Source organism: Protopterus annectens, chromosome 2.part2 (assembly GCF_019279795.1).
Source record: "Protopterus annectens isolate FY-2018-M chromosome 2.part2, PAN1.0, whole genome shotgun sequence".
NCBI lineage: Eukaryota > Metazoa > Chordata > Ceratodontiformes > Protopteridae > Protopterus > Protopterus annectens.
The window spans coordinates 570,701,999-570,723,722 of record NC_056730.1 but is presented as its reverse complement, the minus strand read 5'-3'; positions in this window follow the sequence as shown (position 1 = coordinate 570,723,722).

The window sequence follows — 21,724 nt, the reverse complement described above, 5'->3', positions numbered from 1 at the left end:
CCAACTGGAGGTATGAACCTAAAAGAACAATGCAATACATAATAATCTAATATAAGCAAAAAAAACATTAGATTTCCACCTCCCTGTACATTTTAAAACTTCTGTTGAATGCCATTTTCTTGCTAGATCAGTTATTCTTTCAATTCTGAAAGAGTCTGAGGAATAACCCTCAGTAGGAATACCCTGAGTGACCAAAGCTTTTCTCAGCATAGCATTAGCCTTGATGGACAGCATAGGTTGTCCATTATGATGCCAAAATACCAATTCTTGCTGAGATCTCCTTTGCATTGCCATGGCCCAAAGAACTGGGTGAGAAACCTGATGCCCTGACCCTATTAATCAGTTTTAAATTTCATCATCCAAATTACTACCTCTAATTTTGTTATGACAACTTCAGCCCATCTTAATGATTGGAGAAACTCAGTGATTCTGAAGGCTCCACTATAAATCCAGGTGAATAATGTGGCCCATAACATAAAGGACTGATAATCTTTGGCTGACCTCATTACTCCTTCTTCTATGCCCAGGAGCAACTGAACCCCTATGGGCTTCTTAGTGCATTCAAGTGTCTCCATGCCTTCTATAGCCTATTTACCAACCAATGTTGTACTAAGATGGGCGTATTTTAATACCAGGCCAACCATCCTAAGGCTGTGATTTGTATGTGCAGGAAGCTGTGGGAGTCCTGAAGGATACACCTATGAACAATATAGCGAAGTAAGGTGTCTAAGGCTCATTGTCTTTCATTGGCTGATAATTGTAAACAATATGATTTGAATTTCACTATAGCCCTCATACAGGATTTCCTAGTGTTTACAGCCCACACATCGTCCAATACGCTTGCCTATGTCACAAGTGATAATTTAATAAAGGTGTTTGGAAAAAAAATAAGCAGATAGCTATGGAATTCTGTACCAAGATCATGCTTAGCCAAGAAATTCAAACTGATTTTTAAACTAAATAGTACAAGTAAACGTACAGCGGGCTGAACCCTGTTTGAATGGGAGGATAATTTTTTCAGTATTTGAATAACTGTCTGATTATTCAAATAGAATATGATCCTTGTGTCTTTGAGATACTCCTTCCATATAAAAACAGCTGCACAGATAGGAAGAATTTCTGAGAAAGTGATGTATTTCCTTACTGCCTCCAGGCAGTGGAACAGCCACTGGGCTGCAAAACAGTGACCCCCAAAGTACCCTTTCATTCCTGTGCTGGCAGTTGTGTCTGTGTACAGCTGCAGGGACACTGAGGATACCCAATCAGATTGCCAGAAGATGACTCCATTAAATTGCTGCAGGAATGTTTTCAATAGGCGCAGAGCCTCTTTTACCCTCTTTGTGATGCACACCCAATGGTGCTTTTTCTTCCTTCCTTTCAGGAGATTAGACTGTCATCCTGTAATTACCCTCCCAAGAGGGATTGCTCTACATGAAAAACTGACTAATCCTAGCAGAGACATAACCTGATATGACCTTACTTTGTGCCCAAATAAAAATTCATCAGTATCTGCTTGCAAACATTCTCTTTTGTCCATGGGAAACCTTAATGCTTGACCGAAAGCATCTGTATCTAGCCCTAAAAAAGAAACAAAGTAACTCGGACCATCTATAACATCAGTTTAGTATGAAACCAAATAATTAAAATGTGGCAAAACTAATGGAGTAACCCATTGCATTGGCATGGCTCTGCTGAAATATGGTTGATCTTTGAAAGACAAACCCAACCTCAGCCAGTCCTGCTTGCGAATGGGTACTAAGCAAAAAGCTGATTTTCTGTCTAATTTACCCAATCAAAGCTCCTTAAACCTCCTAATAACTTCAGCTACTTCCTCTAAGGTGGAGTATTTACCTCTGGTGTCTTCTTCTGCAGTGAAGTCATTAACTGAGCACCCCACTGGGGAGGACAGGTGGTGAATTAGATGAAACTCATCTTCTTTCTTTTTTAGAGCAAGTCCTAGGGAGAGGTTATGAATTAATTCTAAGGTGCAGTGATGAATGGGATGATTCTTCTGCCTGCAATCAAATCATGTACCTTGTGCCTGTGAGGTAAACACCTTAATGATTATGCCAACATCCAACAAAGTAAATGGCCCATGACTGCCTAAAGACTGAGAAGTTGTCTTGGTTGTGTACCCCTGGAGTTAATCTAACTTGGCATGTCTTCTGACAACAATTAACAGCCAGGTGGGTTTCCCCAGTTCAAGCATACATAAGAGAACCAGTAGGCAGACCACAAGCATTTATCACTACTAAAGGCCCAAGAAGTTCTAGAGTTCTGGGAATCAGCGGTGTCACTAACATCGCTGAAGTGGGGGGTATATCCAATATGGCAGTTAAACAAGAGTCAGGATGCAACTGCTCCCACTTTGTTAAACACTTTCAGCTTTCTGAATCTGTGGTCATAACCTAACCAGGCCCCCTATGCTGGGTTTCCCTAATCATCAACAAATAAGAAAGCAAAGGCACAGTCAGATTTGGGCCATTTTTGATAAAATCCACCAATAAGATTAAGAACCCTGCTACCCAAGAGTCCCAGTTTTACTGTGTCGAATTTCTTCAGGTTTCTGGGTTTTCATCCTGCTCTTCTTGCCGTTACTCCAGCTGACTGGGCTGTGTCAAGTTTGGCTGCTGATCAGCTCCTTTTGGACCCTAAGGAAGCCTGACTGTTTTCAGTCTCAATTTCTTTAAATAAATCTTCTGTCTCAGTTGTTGTTTGGACCCATCCAGCCTGGAATGGAATAGAACTCCCATGGTCGCTGTCAATCACCTCATGCAACATATGACCCAAAGGTATAGCACTGATATATAACAGGACAGAACAAATCAAACTGCTCAAACACTGATCACTGGAGTGATTGGTAAACTGAGTCATCAATGGGATTAGGTCGAACTTCCACCTCACCTTGTAATGACATCAGTCAGTGTAGTTGACAACCACATTTTTATGTGCAAATAGCCAAAAAATAGCTTTTAAAAGTGATTTTTTTTTTATAAATCACAAAAGTTACTCACAGAGAGCTATCTACAGACATAGGATCATAGGTTCATAGATTAATACTAGGCTAACTGCCCTTGTGGGCCATTATAAGCCTAGCCAATTACCCGATCTGAGAATCAAACCTGCACCTTGTGTCAATAAGCTAAACACCTTAACCATTATGCCACCCTCCCACCCAATATTTCATTTTTACCACTCAGGAAGGAAAGAAAGAAAAATTACAAAAACCTGAGACACAGATTTGAGTACTTGCAGGGGTATGGGGAAATGTCAAGAAAAATGAGGCTTGCACTGTCAGAATTCAGGGAAAATGAAGTGTGTATCAGCTGAGAAGCCCAGGGTTATTGTAAAAATATATTATTTACCATCATGGAACTCTTGTTAATCTTAATCTATGTCAGATGGTAATCTTGTACATATAATCAGTCAACTACTACAAACTGAAATAGATTAATAAAACTGGTTACATGCAGAGGGGCAAGTGGGAGGTCACCCTGAAGTCCTACAGGCAGACTGTTATAATAATAATAATTATTCAAGCAGTACTAGACATGCCTTCACTGAAGGTTGGGCGTCGAGCTGGCACCTCGGCACCCGTAAAAAATCTACTGCCAATCATTAGCGGACTGGAAATCCGCTGTGGCGACGCCTAACCGGGAAAAAGCCGAAAGAAGAACAACATTCAAGCAGTACTTAAGCTAAGACTAAGATGTCAAATATGTTGAGATGACAACCATTTTATCAAAAGCAGCAATGCAAAATATTCTAAAAAGTGTCTATTTACTAATGGCTACAAAGTATGACACTCTCTTTTCAAAAAGGTTTTGTCGCGGTATATAATAAACTGTACTGGATTCACAAAGAACAGCTATATTTTAAAAATGTAACTTTCTTATAGTATATTTATTAGATAGGCGTTCATGGCTTAACTTCACTGTTTTTGAGTATTGAAGAACATTTAATAGTCATTATAGAATATTTCCAATGTAAAACTGGGCAGGTAGAAACAGATTCAGTAATTATGAACTCTGGCTAAAAAGAATCTGAACACTTACCAGTCTGAGACAGCTAAAATATATTTACAGATTTATATAACTGGCCAACAAGCTATAAAGTCTAAAAGACAATTTTGTGATTTGATTTAAGGAAGCACAAAAACAAGAATGTCGTGGCCAACTAACAAATTAAAATATGAAGGTGGCAAACTGAATGAAACTTAATTTAACAGACATTAGCATTTGTTTATTCTTCTTTAACCAATATATATGAACGGTAGGTATGAATCATGTGCAACAATCATTTTGTGGTCTCCATTACAAAGTGAAAGTCAAAACTTCTATTGTTTTTCTTCAGGATTTTTTTTTGTCATTTACCTTTCATTCTTTTATTTTTTTTGGCTCAAATACAATTTTAAGAAGAAGAAGACAAACAGATAATTAGAAGAAACCTCACATTGTAGTTCACAGTAAACATTTTTTTCCATTTGTTTTACTGTTTTTCTTTCTGGACATTGCATTTTCTATACAGCTAACTATCAGATTTACTTGTAGTCTATAGTAATCCAATACTATCTACAATGTAAAAAGGAAATGTAATAAAAATGTCTATGTATTATGGAGCTTTTCTTCCTGGGCCTCCACTGAAAAAGGATATTTCTATAGCAGTCAGATATTCCTGGTCAACAAAGACAAATAAATGAATATAGATAAATTCTGAGGGCCAAGATGTGTTTGTGCATCAATACTTTCCTGAGAGTCAAGAAACAAATTATTTTGTAAACCAACATAAAACTACTTATGCTGGTCCAATAGTCGATTGAATCATGAAAAAAATCTATCTATCTATCTATCTATCTATCTATCTATCTATCTATCTATCTATCTATCTATCTATCTCTCTATATTGTGGTAGAGAGTGAGTTTGTAAAATTTAATGTATTTAATAGCCATTGTTTTAAAGTAAGACCAGGACATAATTTTCTGGTCATACCAATTTTGAGTTGTATAATTTAATTAGCATAAACATGGCAACTAGTGCATAACACTCTTTCTGAGTTAGGTTAGGTGGCGGAATGTGCAGAATCATAAAATTCATACTGAAGATGTTTTCTTCATAACCGAAGGGTTGTAGTTAATATTTGAGATGAAACCAGATTTGATGTCAGTATTCACAACTCCAGAAAATAAGAATTAATTTGGCTTCAAAGTCATTCCAAGGATTTTTTTTATTTCATTAGATGATTATTTTTATATACAAAAGTATGAATTGTAATTCTCAATACAATCCCTTGTTAGCTGCCTCTTTCTGTGTTTCCTCCATATCTATTTATTTTGATTTCCTAATGATTGTATGTCTTTTCAGGAGAACTTAATTAAATCTACATTGTTGCATGTATTTTAGAAGGCACATGATATTTTGTATATAGCTGTATATAGTTAATTATAGATTAGTTAGTTTTGTTACTGCTATCTTTATTTTTTCTCATTTTCTCTTTTAGGATCATAGGATCATATGAAGTTACTAGGCTAATGGCTCTAGGGCACTTACAAGCCTAGCCAAGCTTCACTCTTATTTCTATGATCAGCACCAATTGCCCCTGTTCAAGAGGGACACAAGTGGAATCCCTGGGGTGAATTTATGGTTACCTCTCCAACTGTCTAGATTGCATTTGAAGAGGACTAATGAGGTATTCCGTTTGACATGAAGTGGAGTCAGTTCCAAAGTTGTGGTAATCTCTGAGAGACAAATCTGTCCCTCCATCAGGTTCTATTAATGTCACATAACAGGTTAAGGTCTTTAGAACAAATAACCCATGTATCATTTGGGTTAAAGATGGCCTTATATGCAAGATATAGCTCACCTCTGAGTAGTCTGTATGAAACAGAATAAAGAGACAGTGATTTTAGATGATCCAAATAGGACAGATGCTGAAGACCTTAAATTTTCCTTGCGAGGAACCTTTGTGGTCTCTCCAATTGCTGCAGGTGCTTGGAAAGGTACATACCAAAAGGGGCTTTGTACTCAATTATTGGCATGATGAGGGAAGAGTACAGAGAGGTTATAACTTCTTTATTTCTGGATTCAATGCCCTTTCTTATGAGAAGAGCAATATAGAATGCCTTTCTTACCACTATGGAGACATGGTGGTTAAAGGTAAGGTTGCTGTCAACCTGTCTGTCCAGGTCTCTTACCACTGAGTGCATACATTGGGTGGTGTTATTGATGTGGTAGTTAGGAGGAATATTACACTTACCAAAATGGATGATAATACAGTTTAAGGCCAGGACTTTGGCACTAATCATTTGTTTATGTAAGACCCTCTTGTAGGATGTTGACATTGTTTGGATATTCTATGACCACTCCCAGTTTGCAGTCATCAGAAAACTGTGTCAGCCACAGACCTTTAGTTTTAGCTTGTACTTCAGAGAAATAAATTCCAGACAGTAGAGGTCCAGGACTGATCCATGTGGTCACCGCTGGTTACAGGTCTGCTGCTGGAGGTGGAGTGCCCTATTTTCACTATATGGATTTTATCAATGAGCCAGTTAGTGACCCATCTAATGATATAAGGGCTGATACCTAGCTGGGTGAGTTTGTCAATGATGCCTGAGTGGGGAATAGTGTCAAATGCCTTGGCTAAGTCTAGGTAAGCTGTATGCACAGATTTTCCCTCATCCACGGCCTTGGCGACTGCCTCGAAGAAGTCCACCAGGTTTAACAGGCATAGTTTGCCTTTGACAAATCCAAATTGAGTAGGGTCAAGTGTTTGGAGATTACCTATATCTTTGTTGATAAGGTCCATGATGATTCACTCCATGGCCTTGCAGATAAGGCTAGTCAGGCTAATAGGTATATAGTTCCTGGGGTCAGTGGAAACAAGGGAATAACCGTGGCCATTTTCCATTCAGCTGGGATGAAGCCAGAACTTAGACTATGACTGAAAAGAGTACCCAATGGTGTCGATAATTCTTATTGGAGCACATGTAGGACACAGTCTGGGATGTTATCAGGTACCATAGATGTTGTGTTTCTGGCCTTAGCTTATCTCAAAATGACCCATTGTATTTGCTATGGAAAGACAATGCCTTAAACAAATAAAACCTATCCTCTTCTTTGAAGTGGACAGAATGTAATCAAGAAAACTTATAAAAATATGACATTAGACCTTTCCCTGTAACTGTTGATCTCACTTAAGATGGTTATTCCTCCTAAGAAGAAAATAAGTATGCAATAAAACTGGTGAAACTTAAACCGTATATCTACAGGTGGACAGGATGAAATTTCCCAAGCATTAATTGTCCATAGCCCAAAGCTCTGAGGAATAAAATGCCAAGTGCTGTTTTCCATAAGATATCCCCATCTATAAATTTCTAAGTATGTGACAGCTGTGACTCCTTTGTTTAGTGAGGTTTTTCCCTTCTTAAAGTTGGTGCAACCAGGGAGTTGGTATATATAAGTCTGGATCTCTATTAATTATTCGAACGTTTTAAAGTTCAAATGTCATATGGTCGACACCATATGATCGAACTTTAAAAAGTTTGAAAATGAAAAGCAATGGCACAGTAAGGCTCAGAATGGGAAAATGTCCCTTTTCTGCACTGAAGTGCGGTCCTGGAGTTGGTATATTTAAGTAAGGGGTGTGGGGGTTGCAGGGGGGCTTGACCCCTGCTCAGAGCATTGAGGTAAGCTTTTTTCTTGTTTAATTTTTTTATTATATTTTCGATGTTTCAATCTTCGCTCATATGTTGCCGAACATATGAGGTTCGAAGTTTTGAAACTTCGAATATATAATATAGACCCACAAGTTTCAGGGGCTTGCCCCCTAGTATCACAGATGCAGGAGGCATGGCCCTTGCAAAAAATACTTTGCAGTGTAATTTCCCACCCTTGTGTATTTCAGGCAGTACTGTTTGGTGTTTTGGTCTGTCTGTGTTATGATGCTACAAGTTCCAAAGTTGATCCCATTAAACAAAAAAAAAACAAAATTCAGCTGCAAGGCCTGATAAGGGTTAATTGTTGCTTTTTGTACCTGATAAAGGACTGTATTAGGTTCTGACATAACACTTTTGTTTCATTTGACCACAGACCATGGATGTTTCCAGTAATTTGTGGAAATCTTTCAAAATCACCCCAATCCATAATATTAAATACTGCTTATGTTGGGGGAGATTTCATTAGGTCCTATAAATATTCCAAAGATACTGCATTGCAGGTAATGACAGCAAGAGGACATAACTTTCACAGCCTTGATACAATTATAACGAGATACTTATAGATAAATACTTTTGATATAAGGGGAAAATGCTTCCTGCAGTATGGAATTGCCAAATGCTGGAACTGAATACCTTTATCTGTTAAAAAGTCTTAATCCTGAATGACTTCAAAATGAAGTAGATTTTTTTGTTTAGAGATATACTCTACATGGCCACCCTTTCATGGACTTAGGTTTGTTATAATCACCTGTGAAGCTCTAAGCTTTTTTATAACACTGTAATATTGTAACACTGTAAATTGCAGATATTCTAAATAATACCATCTCTGTAAAAATAGTATAAATATTCATAACTGTTTTGCAGGACTAATTTCAAATACTTTCTTAAAGATTGATTCATTAACATATCTCTATATACAATTCTATAATTTTTGTTTGTTAAAATGTTACCTTATCACTTTTACCACATTGTGTATTGTTTGTTGTCAAAATATTGCCATGTTACTTACTGTCACAAACATTGTATGGAAGAATTACTTTCCAAAATGTCTGTATCTGCTAAACTGAGTTTAACTTTGTTCTTACTCTGTGTCACGTGGCTGAGTCTGAAAAATGTTGACTGGAATCAATGGCCTACCATGGTAAACAAATTCAAACAAAATGAAATAAGTCACAATGTACAAAGCTTAGATGTCTTACATAGTGACAACTGTGGTAAAACTTATTTTGATTTTTATCTTAACAGTTTCATTTAATTATTCCCATCTATCATGTTTAGGGAAAAAATTTAATTCTTCTAATGAATAATGAGTGACTATACTAAATGTCAAAACTTATCACATTAATTTCCTTTTTAAATGATCAGTTTCTCAAATTATTATCTGCAGACTAATTTGCCTATGTTATTTTAACTGAATATTTTATCGTGCCTTTTGTTTAGGTTTTTTGTATATGATCAACAGACTAGTCAATATATCCTATTAAAAACGGAGGATACACATCACTGACTTTTCAGCTATGGTTGTGAACCTTCAGGTTCCCATTGTGTCTGTCGGGGGTTCTTGCATAAAATTATGTTAATGTTAAAATGACTTTTTCAGTAGAAGAAGGATGACTGCTGCTTCTGTCCGTGATTCATCTGTGGATTCAACTGCTGTGCAGAAGGCATTAGTTTAAAGTTTCACATTAATAATAGAATGGGCGCATTAATTCTGTAACTCTGACTCATTCTTGGCAAACACAACTTAAACACCATGTTTGATATTTTCACAGGTACACGGGTTTGGGGAACAAGGTCAAGAACTATTGGCCTTTTAGGAGCTTGATGCCCCAGATCCTATGTTGGACAATAAGTATGCCCATGTAGTCATCCAGTCCCTCCTTCAAGGTATGGATTTATGGGTTTGAGTCTAAGAAAAGAATATTATTTATGTGCTGGAGGTTTTAAAATATGAAGTTGCCACATGGCATAATGCAGGTGACATTAATTTTTATAGAGGTAAAGAGTCACAGAGCATAGATCACCACAGGTGCATTTTAAGCAGAGGGATTCAAATAGTAAGGGATATTGTAATGTTTGGATATCAGGCACAGGTCTTCTCTAAGAAGGCTATAAAATCTACGGAAGAATAACAGTTATTGCTGTCTTCAGCTAAAATACTAGCCTTGAAGTCTTCCAGTTCTCTTCACAAGGAATCTTTGCACCTTCTCCACTTATTTTAGATGATATGTGAACGGGTTATGGAACAAAGATTGGTATTCTATAACTGGTCTGATAGCGTGTGCATAGGGGAATTGCCTTCCCAACATGATCTTTGACCGCAAGGAGGATCAAGTGGTCAAGAATGTATGGTTACGGGTGGTAGCTGATATATGGATATCAAATAAAATGCCAATGTCTATATAGACTCTAAGGTGTTTTACTATTCTATTAACCTTTATTTTTTTACCCATCAATAACATATAAAGCTGACATGGGTTTTTGTAGAATGCTGCATGTTTGACATTGAAGGGAAAGTTATTTCTACTGTGCCATCTTTGTGTAATTTTATGTGCCATTTAAAATAAGGTAGTGTCATTAGTATTAAGGACAATGTTCCAAAGTTTGCAGTTATACGCATATTTGATAAGCTAGACATTGGAATCAGTTCTGAAGTCTGAGAAAAAGATGTCTAAAAGGAGTCGCCTCAGCAAAAGAACCACAAGGAATTCCATGGGTGACAGCTGAATAGGAGTCATGATATTTTTACATTTTCTTAACAGATGTGTAGCTGATTGTGGAATAAAGTTGGATTCATCTTTAGATGCCTAATGTATGATTCTGTTATGAGATTTAGTGTTAAATTATTTTGCAGTCAAACTCTCAATGAAATTTCTGAGGTTAAGCATTCATAGTGTACCTTTAAGAAAACTGTACTTGGTTAGGTCATGGAGAAGAGGGGGTTTCTTGTGTGTTCCGGTAGAAGTACTGTGATGATTCTCCCCATCACACTGCACAATATGTTTGTGTGGCTGATTAGGCTGTAATTACTTTGGTCTGTGCAAGGGTCTCATTGTGAGCTGGAACTAGAGCTGCATGCTTCCAAATATCAGGGGCATGTCCAGTTTTTAATGGCCTGTTATGAATGAGGATGGGATTCCAAAATGACTTACACTACACTGCTATACGTTTTTAGAAGAATTAAAGAAACAATATAATGTTTTTGAGTACCAAGGGGAAAGTGTAACAACAGAGTTCATTTGTGATATGCATGTAAATTATACTGAAAAATGCAGATTTATAGATAATGCACTAATGCAGCTGACTTTGGCATTGTTTGCATTATGGTTACACAGACATGTACACAGATAAACTAGTGCGTGTCGGTATAATAATATATATATATATGTATGTGTGTGTGTGTGTGTGTGTGTGTGTGTGTATACATATATATATACATATATATATATATATATATATATATATATATATATATATATATATATATATATATATCAACACACACACACACATATTATTTTGAACTGTTAAGAGTAAGTCTTGGAAAAAAAATAAGAAATGTAAGCTGCAGTATCAGGTAGTTTTTTAAAAGTGAACTAGAATGACATCACATTAGTGTTGACTGGCATTGTTCATAATTAATTATGATTTCATTTTATTCTTTTTTGTCTTGTGTTCTGAAGCTCACAAAACAAATGAAGCCAGCAACGTAGACAGCATTAATGTACACATGAATTTGGTGAATAGCTGAACATGTGACTGGTGAGTGCTTTAAGAACAGCAACTGAATGAAATGCACATTAGCCCAAAGTAGCTTCCTCCATTTTGAATTTTGTCCTTTCCCCAAGGTGCATCACTCTCAGAGTTCATTATTAAGCTCATGGTTTTGAGGTGCCACCTACTGGCACAGAAAAATGGATTGTCTTGAAAAGTAAGACTGCTTTCAATCAGCTTTCCTTTTGACAACTAGCCTAGAGACAAACTGACATGGAAGCAGCTCTCTGAAAAATGTGAGAGTGACGCATTGCCAAATATCTCACCAAGTTGTCACAAGGCTGAATGCATGCCTATAGGTTTATGCTGTCATGCTCAATGCACATCTTCAACCACGTAGGAGCAGTCATACAACCTCAGTTTGTCATGTACTAAACTTCAGTAAGATCGCATTGATTCTTCACTGTGCTAATTCTATAGAAGAACAACTGTGTGTGTGTGTGTGTGTGTGTGTGTGTGTGTGTGTGTGTGTGTGTGTGTGTGTGTGTGTGTGTGTGTGTGTGTGTGTGTGTGTCTGTGTACATATACATATACTTATGTGTTGCACATTTTTGATGTATAAACTCAGTATGGCATCAGCCAGAGAATGGAAATCCTAAACTCTACCTTTGAAAATATATTCACTGGCTATCTCAGTCATGCACTATAACTGAGCTATATCTGTGCGTTACACTTTCTCAAGGCAACCTCCTTCAGCTATCTCTCAAACTTAATGCATTTCTATTGAGTCTGAGCTATGCAAATTCTATAAAATGCTTGATCCTGAAGTTAATATGAGAAGTTATGAGTCTGCTTATCATATTTCAATCTCTCAAGTAAAACATTCAGAAGGAGATATGCATAGTACTATTTCAGCCTTGTATCAACCATTTATTTTTTCTTTGCATCTGATGTATTACTGAATACCACCTGACATGACAAATGTGATTCTAATTTACACAGGCTAATATCGCACTGTTACTTTGCCATTATTGTTAAAGCTGTTCTTTTTCAGGAGATTGACGACATAGTAAGAAAATTCACCAGCTTTGTGCTGATGTCAACAAGCAGGCTGACTCTGTGAGATTTATTATTCCATGATGGATCCCATTCTGAAGTTACTAAAGAAATAATTAAGAGAAATTGGAACATCCTGATGTCCAAAACTGAGCTAAGGAAACTAACCACTATGGTTCCTAAGTTTTCTTATTAAAGGGCAAACAATTTAAAGGAACATACACATGAAATGGCTATTCCACGTATGAACCCATTGAAAATATGACTTTTTTTCACAACTGGTAAAAGATATTATTGCAAAGAATTTGCAAATTGTGAAACAAGGGGGGGGTAATGTATCTAGCTAAATGAGCGCATGAATGTTTGTATGTGAGGAAGACAGAGTGCAATGCCAATATATGAATTAAATAGCCCCCGACAGGTATAAAAAGCACAACAGAATCCAGTGCTGTTGCATAGACATAAAGGGTTACCTGAGCATCTTGCTTACCTTTCATGTTTCACAAGTTTTGAAACTCCTTGATAAAGGTAGTAATTTTAAAACAGAATAACTGTTGGTAGAATTATAATGACAAACACATTTATATAGTAAAAGGGGAAATGGTTTAAATACCTGGTGGTTTATAACCGGGACTGTTTTTCACTCTGTCCAGTAAGTCTGTTTGCTATTTCCAGTCTGATAACTCCATGCCTGCCTGATATTCAGACTAAGTACTTATGCATTTCAATTTCCAAAATGTCTTGTGAGCCACACCCTACTAATATATCACAGTCATAATCAACTTCAATACCGTGAAGTTAGCTTGCAGCTTAAACAATGATGTTCTTTTAAAAAGGTAACAACTCATTTCATCGTCTGCAGCTCTCCATCCATGTTTCAGACTTTTCTTTGCCATACTTCTAAAAGGGCAAAACGTGTCTTCTCACTGAAAACTGTAAAAAACAAATTCCTATTCTTGCAGTATTTCTGAAAAGTATCGAATCAACCGTGTGAGAAATTTCAATACTTTATTAATGAAATAAAAATGTTATTTGATTTTGTATATTTAATAAAGTGTTGACTCAGCTCACATAGGAATAAGCTTCTGTGTGTTTTTCTTTCTTTTTCTAAACTTTAGCATACCAGGCGAAGTCATACAGAGAAATTTTTCTTTTAATTAAGTATTGAGTCAAGGCTGTCTTTGTATTCTTATAAGATGAAGGAAGGTACTATATTCATATATCTGAGGTCAAAGTTTGTTCCCTAATAGATTTATTGATTTGCAGTTATTGCAAAGCCACAAAGTCATATGACCATTCACTCCTTGCCAGTATGTTCCCTCAGGCCACAGTTCTTTTCTCCATGGGGGCTATACCAGTCAATCGCTCTCTCTGTCTCTTTCGGCTTTTTCCAGTTAGTGGTCACCACAGTGGATCACTGGAGTAAATTTGTGGATATTCATACAGTCATCTAGGCTATGTTTAAAGGAAGGTAGCAAATCATATTGTTTAATATACATGAGAAGTTTATTCCAAACATTTTAGAAGTGCTGAATTATAAATCTGTTCCTCCACCATGTTTTATTTATTTGCTGGTGAAGATTTGTGTCCCTTATTCTAATTGCTGACTCTTTTTTTCTGATTTTTTTTACTAGTTTCTGTGCAAATTAAAAGTACTGCTGAAATGACGGAGCAAAAATACTGCTTTTAAAAATCAGGTAATGTTATTTACTACATTATGATGCCACAGTAAATCCTACTGACTGAAGATGATGTTATTAACAGGAGACATGGGAAAAACTTCTATAATAAATTCATGCAGCGTCTGTACTAGCTAAAGACAGAAACTTAAGTCTCAGGATACCAACTGAAATGAATATCATATATTTATGGGACTGAACATCAGGATCTGGTATGTGTTCTGTTTTGTAATGATGAAAACCCCTTGTCTGGATTTTGTCACTTACCTTACTGTACCATCAGTAGCAGAATGCAGATCAGATTGCAGTGTTATTTTTGTTTAATAGGATTAGACATATGTATTAATTATGTATTTAATGTATTTATTGAGGCTTGTTAACAGAGGTAGAGTGCTGATCCAAAATTACATGTTGTATTCTGTTTGACAAAGTTTAAGCAAATCACTGAACAATGCTGGATTCTGTTTAATAGCGCTTGGTCATATCACTCACTGCACAGTGTTGTATCCTGTCTAATAAGTCTTAAGTGAATCATGGTAGTGTGGTGTATTCCGTTTAACTGGGAGTAAGCAAATCACTGCATGATGTTGTATTCTGTTTAATACTGCTTATTCAAATCACTGCACAATGTTGTATTCACAAATTTACTCAAGCCGTCTTCCCATTACCCTTGGTGCTCCACAAGGTTCCATATTAGGACCTCTCCTATTTTCAGACTTTATTAATGACCTCCACTTAATCATTCCACATGCTACCTGCATTCAATATGCAGACGATTACACATTAATTTGCTCAGCTGCTTCCCCCTCTGATATACAGACCCTAACCCAAAAAATGTTCAACATAGTTGAAAACTGCCTCCTTAACCATCAACTCATATTGAATCCTAAAAAAACAAAATTACTACTATTCCCTCCTACCCGTAGGTCCTTCCCTCTTACCTTTACTGTTAAGTCAGACAATGGCACCATCATATCTCCTGATCTCTCCACCAAACTATTAGGGGTATTGATTGATAACAACCTGAAATTTGATCTACATATTAACTCTATTATAAAAACAGTCAATAAAAAACTTGGCTCACTATACAGGATTAAGCCCTTCCTTACACCTCTAGCTAGGACTGTTATTGCCCGTGCCCACTTACTCTCTACCCTCCTTTGTGCCTCCCCCATATTTACAAACTTAAGTAAAAATTACCTTAACAAACTGGCAAGCTCCTATAATAACATTGCCAGATTTGCCACAGGAGCCGCATACAGAACTCACCACTGTCATAACTTGAGCCAGTTAGGATGGTTAGAATTGCCCAACCAACTACAATACAATCAAATTATAATTGCACATAAAATACTCTAACAACCTGAAACCACTCCCATACTTAAGAACCTTATCACCCCATACAACAACCTTAAGACCCTATGCTCATCCAACAGGCTACTAGTACAAACAGTAAAAATCAACAACACAGCCGGTGACTCCTTGTTCTCTAACTCCATTGGCAAAACCTGGAACATACTGCCAACTGATCTTACTTTGATTTCCTCCATAACCCTATTCCAAAATAACCTTAAACAGTACTTCAAAACACGCTAGCTATGTCCCTGTACTTACCCTGACTAACTCTCTCCTATATCCCTAAGTTCAAGGATACTTTATGCTGTACTATGTTTGAATGTTTCTGATACCCCATGACCTGTGTATGTTTTAAAATGTCAGACATTATGTCATTGTACATGTCAGTCTTGTGTATTTTCTAACAAATTCAATACTTGTATCTTACATATATAAATGTAATGTATATGTCTATTGTTGGAGCTTTTCTCCCCAGGCCTCTGCTGAAAATGGACATATATCCAGTTGGACTAGCCCGATCAACAAATGTAAAATAAATAAATAAATATTCAACTTAATACGGCTTAGGGAAATCACTAGATAGTGTTGTATTACTTTTAATGGGCCTTAGGCAAATCACTAGACGCTGTTTATTTTGTTTAAAAGATCTTAAGCAAATCATTGTATACTGTTGTATTCTGTTTGATAGGGCTTAAGCAAACACTGTTGTATTTTGTTTAATAGTACTGAAGTCTTGTGTCAGGCTGGATGATTTATGCTTTAACTTTAGGTCAGTTAACATTTATATAATAAGTTGCACAATTACACACAGTCTAAGTGGTGGACAGGGAAGAAGACAGTGAAGTAAGAAAATGAGCTACACACATGGTTTACATTTTGAATGTAGGTTGTTGACAAGTGATTGACAATTCATATTGCTGACCGGGAAAAAAAAGCCAGTACAGCTGATTGAAAACTGGCTTGCTGCACATGCCAGCTTTTTTATGCACAACATCTTGGTAGAGTGGGGATTCAGGAATTCCCCCTTTCCCTGTTATAGTGTGCTCTTGGAATAATTAGCAGGGGGTGTAGGGGGTGTAGCCCCCCCCCTTGCAAAACATGTTTTACTTTTTTTTGTATGTTTTTTAATTAGCTGGTGATTGACAGCTACAGCTGGAAGTTGCCTACATATGTAACAGTTATTGCACACTGCCTGTGTAATGACATAAAAGGAATACTGTACCCTATTATATTCTAGTTTGAGGTTCATAGGCTCAAAGGTAGGTACTAGGCTATTGAACCTAGGGCCTATATAAGCCTAGCCAAAAGGCACTCTGGCTTTTGCCACCCAAGAAAATTATATTCCTGTGCCCCTGTCAAGCAGAGCCACAGAAGTGATCCCCGGGGTGAATTTCCTATCTCCAATCCAATCATCAAGATTTTTCTTGAAGAGTCCTAATGAGGAGCTTTGTTTGATACAGATAGGTAGTTTGTTCCAGAGTATGGGAAGTCTCTGGGACAGGAATCTATCCCTCCAGCATGTTCTGTTTATTGTGGTGACAAGGTTTAGGTCATGTAGCTCACAGGGATTGGTATTTCTTTAAGTGGAGCATGTCCAACAGCTCTGGGTTTGACATAGCCTAGTATGTTAGGCAGAGATCGCCTCTGAGTAGGCGATATGCAACAGAGTAAAGCTGGAGTTTTTTGAGAGGGTCTGTGTAGGGCATCTGTTTGAGGCCAGTAATCCTCTTTGTGAGGTATTGCTGTGGCCTTTCCAGTTGTTGTAGATGTCTTGTGAGGTACATACCAAAAGGGACGTTGTACTCTATAATGGGTCTAATGAGTGATGAGTAGAGGGGAACAATGACCTCTTTTTTTCCTGGATGAGAAACCTTTTGTGATGAGGTGTGCCATGTAGAAGAATTTCATGACTACTGTGGCGATGTGATTATCAAAGTAGAGACTACTGTCCACCTGTGTCCCAAGGTCTCTTATCACACTTTCGGTGTTAAGTAGACTACCGCCTATGTGGTAGTTCATGGGTACAGAGTTTTTACCAAAAGGGATGACAATGCACTTTTTGGCATTGCGCTTGAGGCCATGGCTTTGACACCAGGCATCTGTCTCAGTGAAGCCCTTTTGTAGGATGTCCACATCATTAGGAGTTTTGACTATGGCTCCTAGTCTGCAGCCATCTGCGAACTTTGTTAGCCAAAGACCTTCTGTGTTAGCCTGTACTTCAGAGAAGTAGATACCAAACAGGAGAGGACCTAGGACTGAACCCTGTGGTACTCTACTAGTCACTGGTCTGAAGTCAGATTTGGAGTCTACTACTTTCACAGTGTGGGTTCTGTCAGTGAGCCAGTTGGCAACCCATCTTGTGACATAGGGATTTATACCTAGTTTAGTGAGTTTATCTATAATTCCAGAGTGGGGGATGGTGTAGAAAGTCCTGGCGAGATCTAGATAGGCTGTGTGAACCACCTTACCCTTATCTACGGCTTTGGTGACTGCTTCAAAGAAGTCTATCAGGTGTAGGAGACATGATCTGCTTTTTACAAACCTGAACTGGGTAGAGTCCAGAGTTTGGAGATTACCAATGTCATTGTTTATAAGTTCCATGATGATACGTTCCATAGCCTTGCAGACCAGGCTCATCAGGCTAATGGGGTGGTAGTCCCCGGGGTCCGTGTTTGCTCCCCCTTTGTGGAGTGGGATAACCATTGCTGTGTGCCATTCAGTGGGCACAAAGCCTGAGGTGAGGCTATGATTGAACATGGTACTTAGGTGGGGGGCCAGTTAGTTCTGTAGTTCATGTAGAACGCAGCCTGGGATGTTATCAGGTCCCATGGATGCTGTGTTCTTGGCTTTGGAGAGTGTGTTTTTTTACCTGTGGAGCCATGATTACAGGAACTTTGCATTCTTCTGGTATAGAAATGTGCCCTTTAGGGGATGAGAGAGGGGTAAAGTTAGCACTGAACCTATCTGCCAGGATGTTGGCAATATCAGTTAGTTCTGTATATTTAATGCCATTGTGCTGTAACTCAGAGCAGATCTGAGTGTTGCCATTGAGATTCTTGACATAGCTATAGAATGCTTTGTGGTTGTCTTTAGAATCAGCGGCGATTTTGTTTTCGAACTAGCTTTGGAGGATTTTATGAGAGATCTCAGCTTCTTACTGAGGCTGACCATGGAGTTCCTCCAATCATGGGATTTTACTCTTTTTTGCAGCAGTATCTTTCTTCTGTTGTAGAGTTTGTTTATGGCAGGGGACCACCAGATTGGCTTCCTTTTTTTGGAGGATAGCATCTCGGTTCTGTTAGGGGTTGCATGATCCATGCACTCGTGTAAGTGCTTATATAGTGCAATTGTATAGGATTCAGCAGTCGTACCTCTATTGTCCATCGGCATGGATATCCTATTATGGCCCATACTTCTCAACCTCTTAGAGGAAGACATCTATACAAAGCCATAAATAAACATGGGACAAATGCCCAAAAACTGGGACATTTTTTAAATACTTCTATTACAGACTTAGAAGGTTGATAGAATAACAGGCTTTGTTTTAGCAGGCATTTTCTGAAGGGTATGAAGTCTAAAACTCAAATGTCTGTCATTATTTTCTAACTTCAGTCTTTAATGACTTGTCACTAATTTGCCATAAAACCACAACTTTATGAAAAACGGACCAAAAATATGAGCCAAAAATCTAGACATTATGCCAAAATCTGTACAGTTGAGAGGTATGTTATGGCCTGTTGGGGTGCGGCCATGATTGCATGATTCTTGTTTGCTGGTCAGAGTTTTCTTCCCCTGATATAACATTACCAGAACACAGAATGCACTGGGGTAAGAATAATATTTACTTTGACAATACCTCTGTATCAGCTGACAGAGATATACATTGAGTTTCTATTCTTTTGACTGTCTTTGACAAGAGAATTAGTTTGTCTTTGTCCCATGACATACTTTTTTTTTTGTTTTGTTTTTTTTTTTTTTAGCAATCATCTCCTATGCAGCATTTTACATTATATTTGACTATTAGGCATGAAACTGTAGATTACTCACTGCATAAGCTTGTAACATATTTGGTATGTATGTTGAGACTAAGACGTTTAGTTACAAGTCATAATTTTTACCTGATATGATAATTTGTTAAACTGAATTAATACAGGGATAAAAAGACTGACTGTGTTTTGTATCCTGGTTTAAAAGCCTTAATTAATCCTGTAGCTAGAATATATGACCTGCATAATTTATTTCATTTATTAAGGTCACTCCTCTCAGCTAACATGGCACCACAGATTATATGACAAATATCAGAAGTGAATAACATGAGATTTCACAAAAGTATACAAAAGAAGGGTCTGAAAAAAACTGTGAGTCCTAAGTTAGAAAAGGTACCTTCTGATTAGAAAAAAAATGGCCTTTTGGTAGAATTATTTTTTAATTACTATTTGTATCTATGCAGATAGTGAAGCATAACTATTTTATTTTAAATCTTGTTTAAAGTCTCATAAATAAACAGGTAGGTTCATGGGTAATTACTATAGTCCAAGATCCAACTGACAAGCCCAGCCCAATTTCCAAGAGCACTGTCAGGTCATTAACCTGATCAAAGTCATACAGCAAGCAAATGAAGGCTGCTGGTATCAAACCCTATTCCATGTGAAGTAGCTTGTTAACAGCTCATCAACGTAATTCTTTGTGGTAACTGCTATATGAAACTGTACACCCATATATGTGTAATGCATTGTCACACAAGTAGCTGATGTGGGGTTCAAACCACAAACTGCAAAACCCTACAAGTTGTCAGGTAAACTACTGCACCAGCATCACACAAACACAGAATGACAGCACACACAGCAAATTATAAGAATGAGTGTTATTACTGATAATGTGAAATACATTAGTGAACCGAGTGGAAAGGACAAAAAAACAGTGGCAGTTTTCAATTAAACTTATTAAAGTATATTTCTGTTTAGATGAGTTTTAATCATACAAACAATAAAGAAAATAGAGAAATTTTACTTAGATACAGTCAAGCTCCATACAAATAATAAAACTGGCCATATTTGTCTAATTTTTAACAGTAGAAATATAACTTTATAACAGTTATATACATTTGTGCATTTGGATAACGGTAATTGCATCACACCCTCTTAAATGAAGGGTGCATCACACAGGTGTATTTGTGAATAGTAGCAAGTGGGGGAATGTACTCAAAACAGACCAATTTACATGATAAGTGTTTCTATGAAGTCCTACTTCAGAAAAAGTGGCAGAAGAAAATTGTGTTTGTAATACTGTCTCTAAGCTGTTTCTAAGCATAATATATGGGACAATGTTTAATTATGTAATTAAGGTTAGCCAATTATAGAGTCACATGATACTTCTTTTTATATAAAACTCCCTTTGTTGGTAATGCAGTAATTTATGTGTGATTAAGAAATGGAGCACTGCATTTTTAAAGCTAATATTTTTAATACCAGTATGATAGTGTAGTGAATGCAAGTGACACCTCACAGCAAGGGGTTCTCCATTTCAACTCTCCTCTGAGGTACCATCTGTGTTTTCCTTGTGTTCACTTGGGTTTTGCCTGTGTACACTAGATTCTTTCCATCTTCCAATGACATGTTAGGCTGACTAGTGAATCTATTTTGCCCCTAGGTATGCATGAAGTGTGTGCATGTGATGCAGACGAAATGCCTGGCAATCTAATTCCACTTCCTATTTGCCTAATAAGCTCTGTGGATGGTGACAGGGTGACAGCGTGACAGCTGTTAAAGAGATCATGACAGGAGTCTGATGAGACTAACAGATGTGGATGGATCAGACTTTTATTGAAAGTTTTATTATGCATTGAAACCAAACTCCATATTCTATTGGCCCCTTGTTTCTTGTTTTGCCATAAATGAGATTTCCTATATAATGATGTACCTTCTTTCCTCATCTCCAGTATAACTCAGCAGTACACTATCTGTCACTACTTATCTCTGTGCTATCACTGAGGGGGCCAGAAAGCTTCTAGATTATGCTTCTACCATTTCCTGAATTTTATAGGTAACTTTTTCTGTTAACGTTAAGTGCCTTGTAGTTATTTTCATCATAATCATTATCAGAGATCTTTAAAGATAGTAAGTTTGAGATGTTATTATATGTGTGCATGTGATAAACATCACTCTTGTTAACATGACAGAAATGTACGTAATACAAAACTGCAAATGT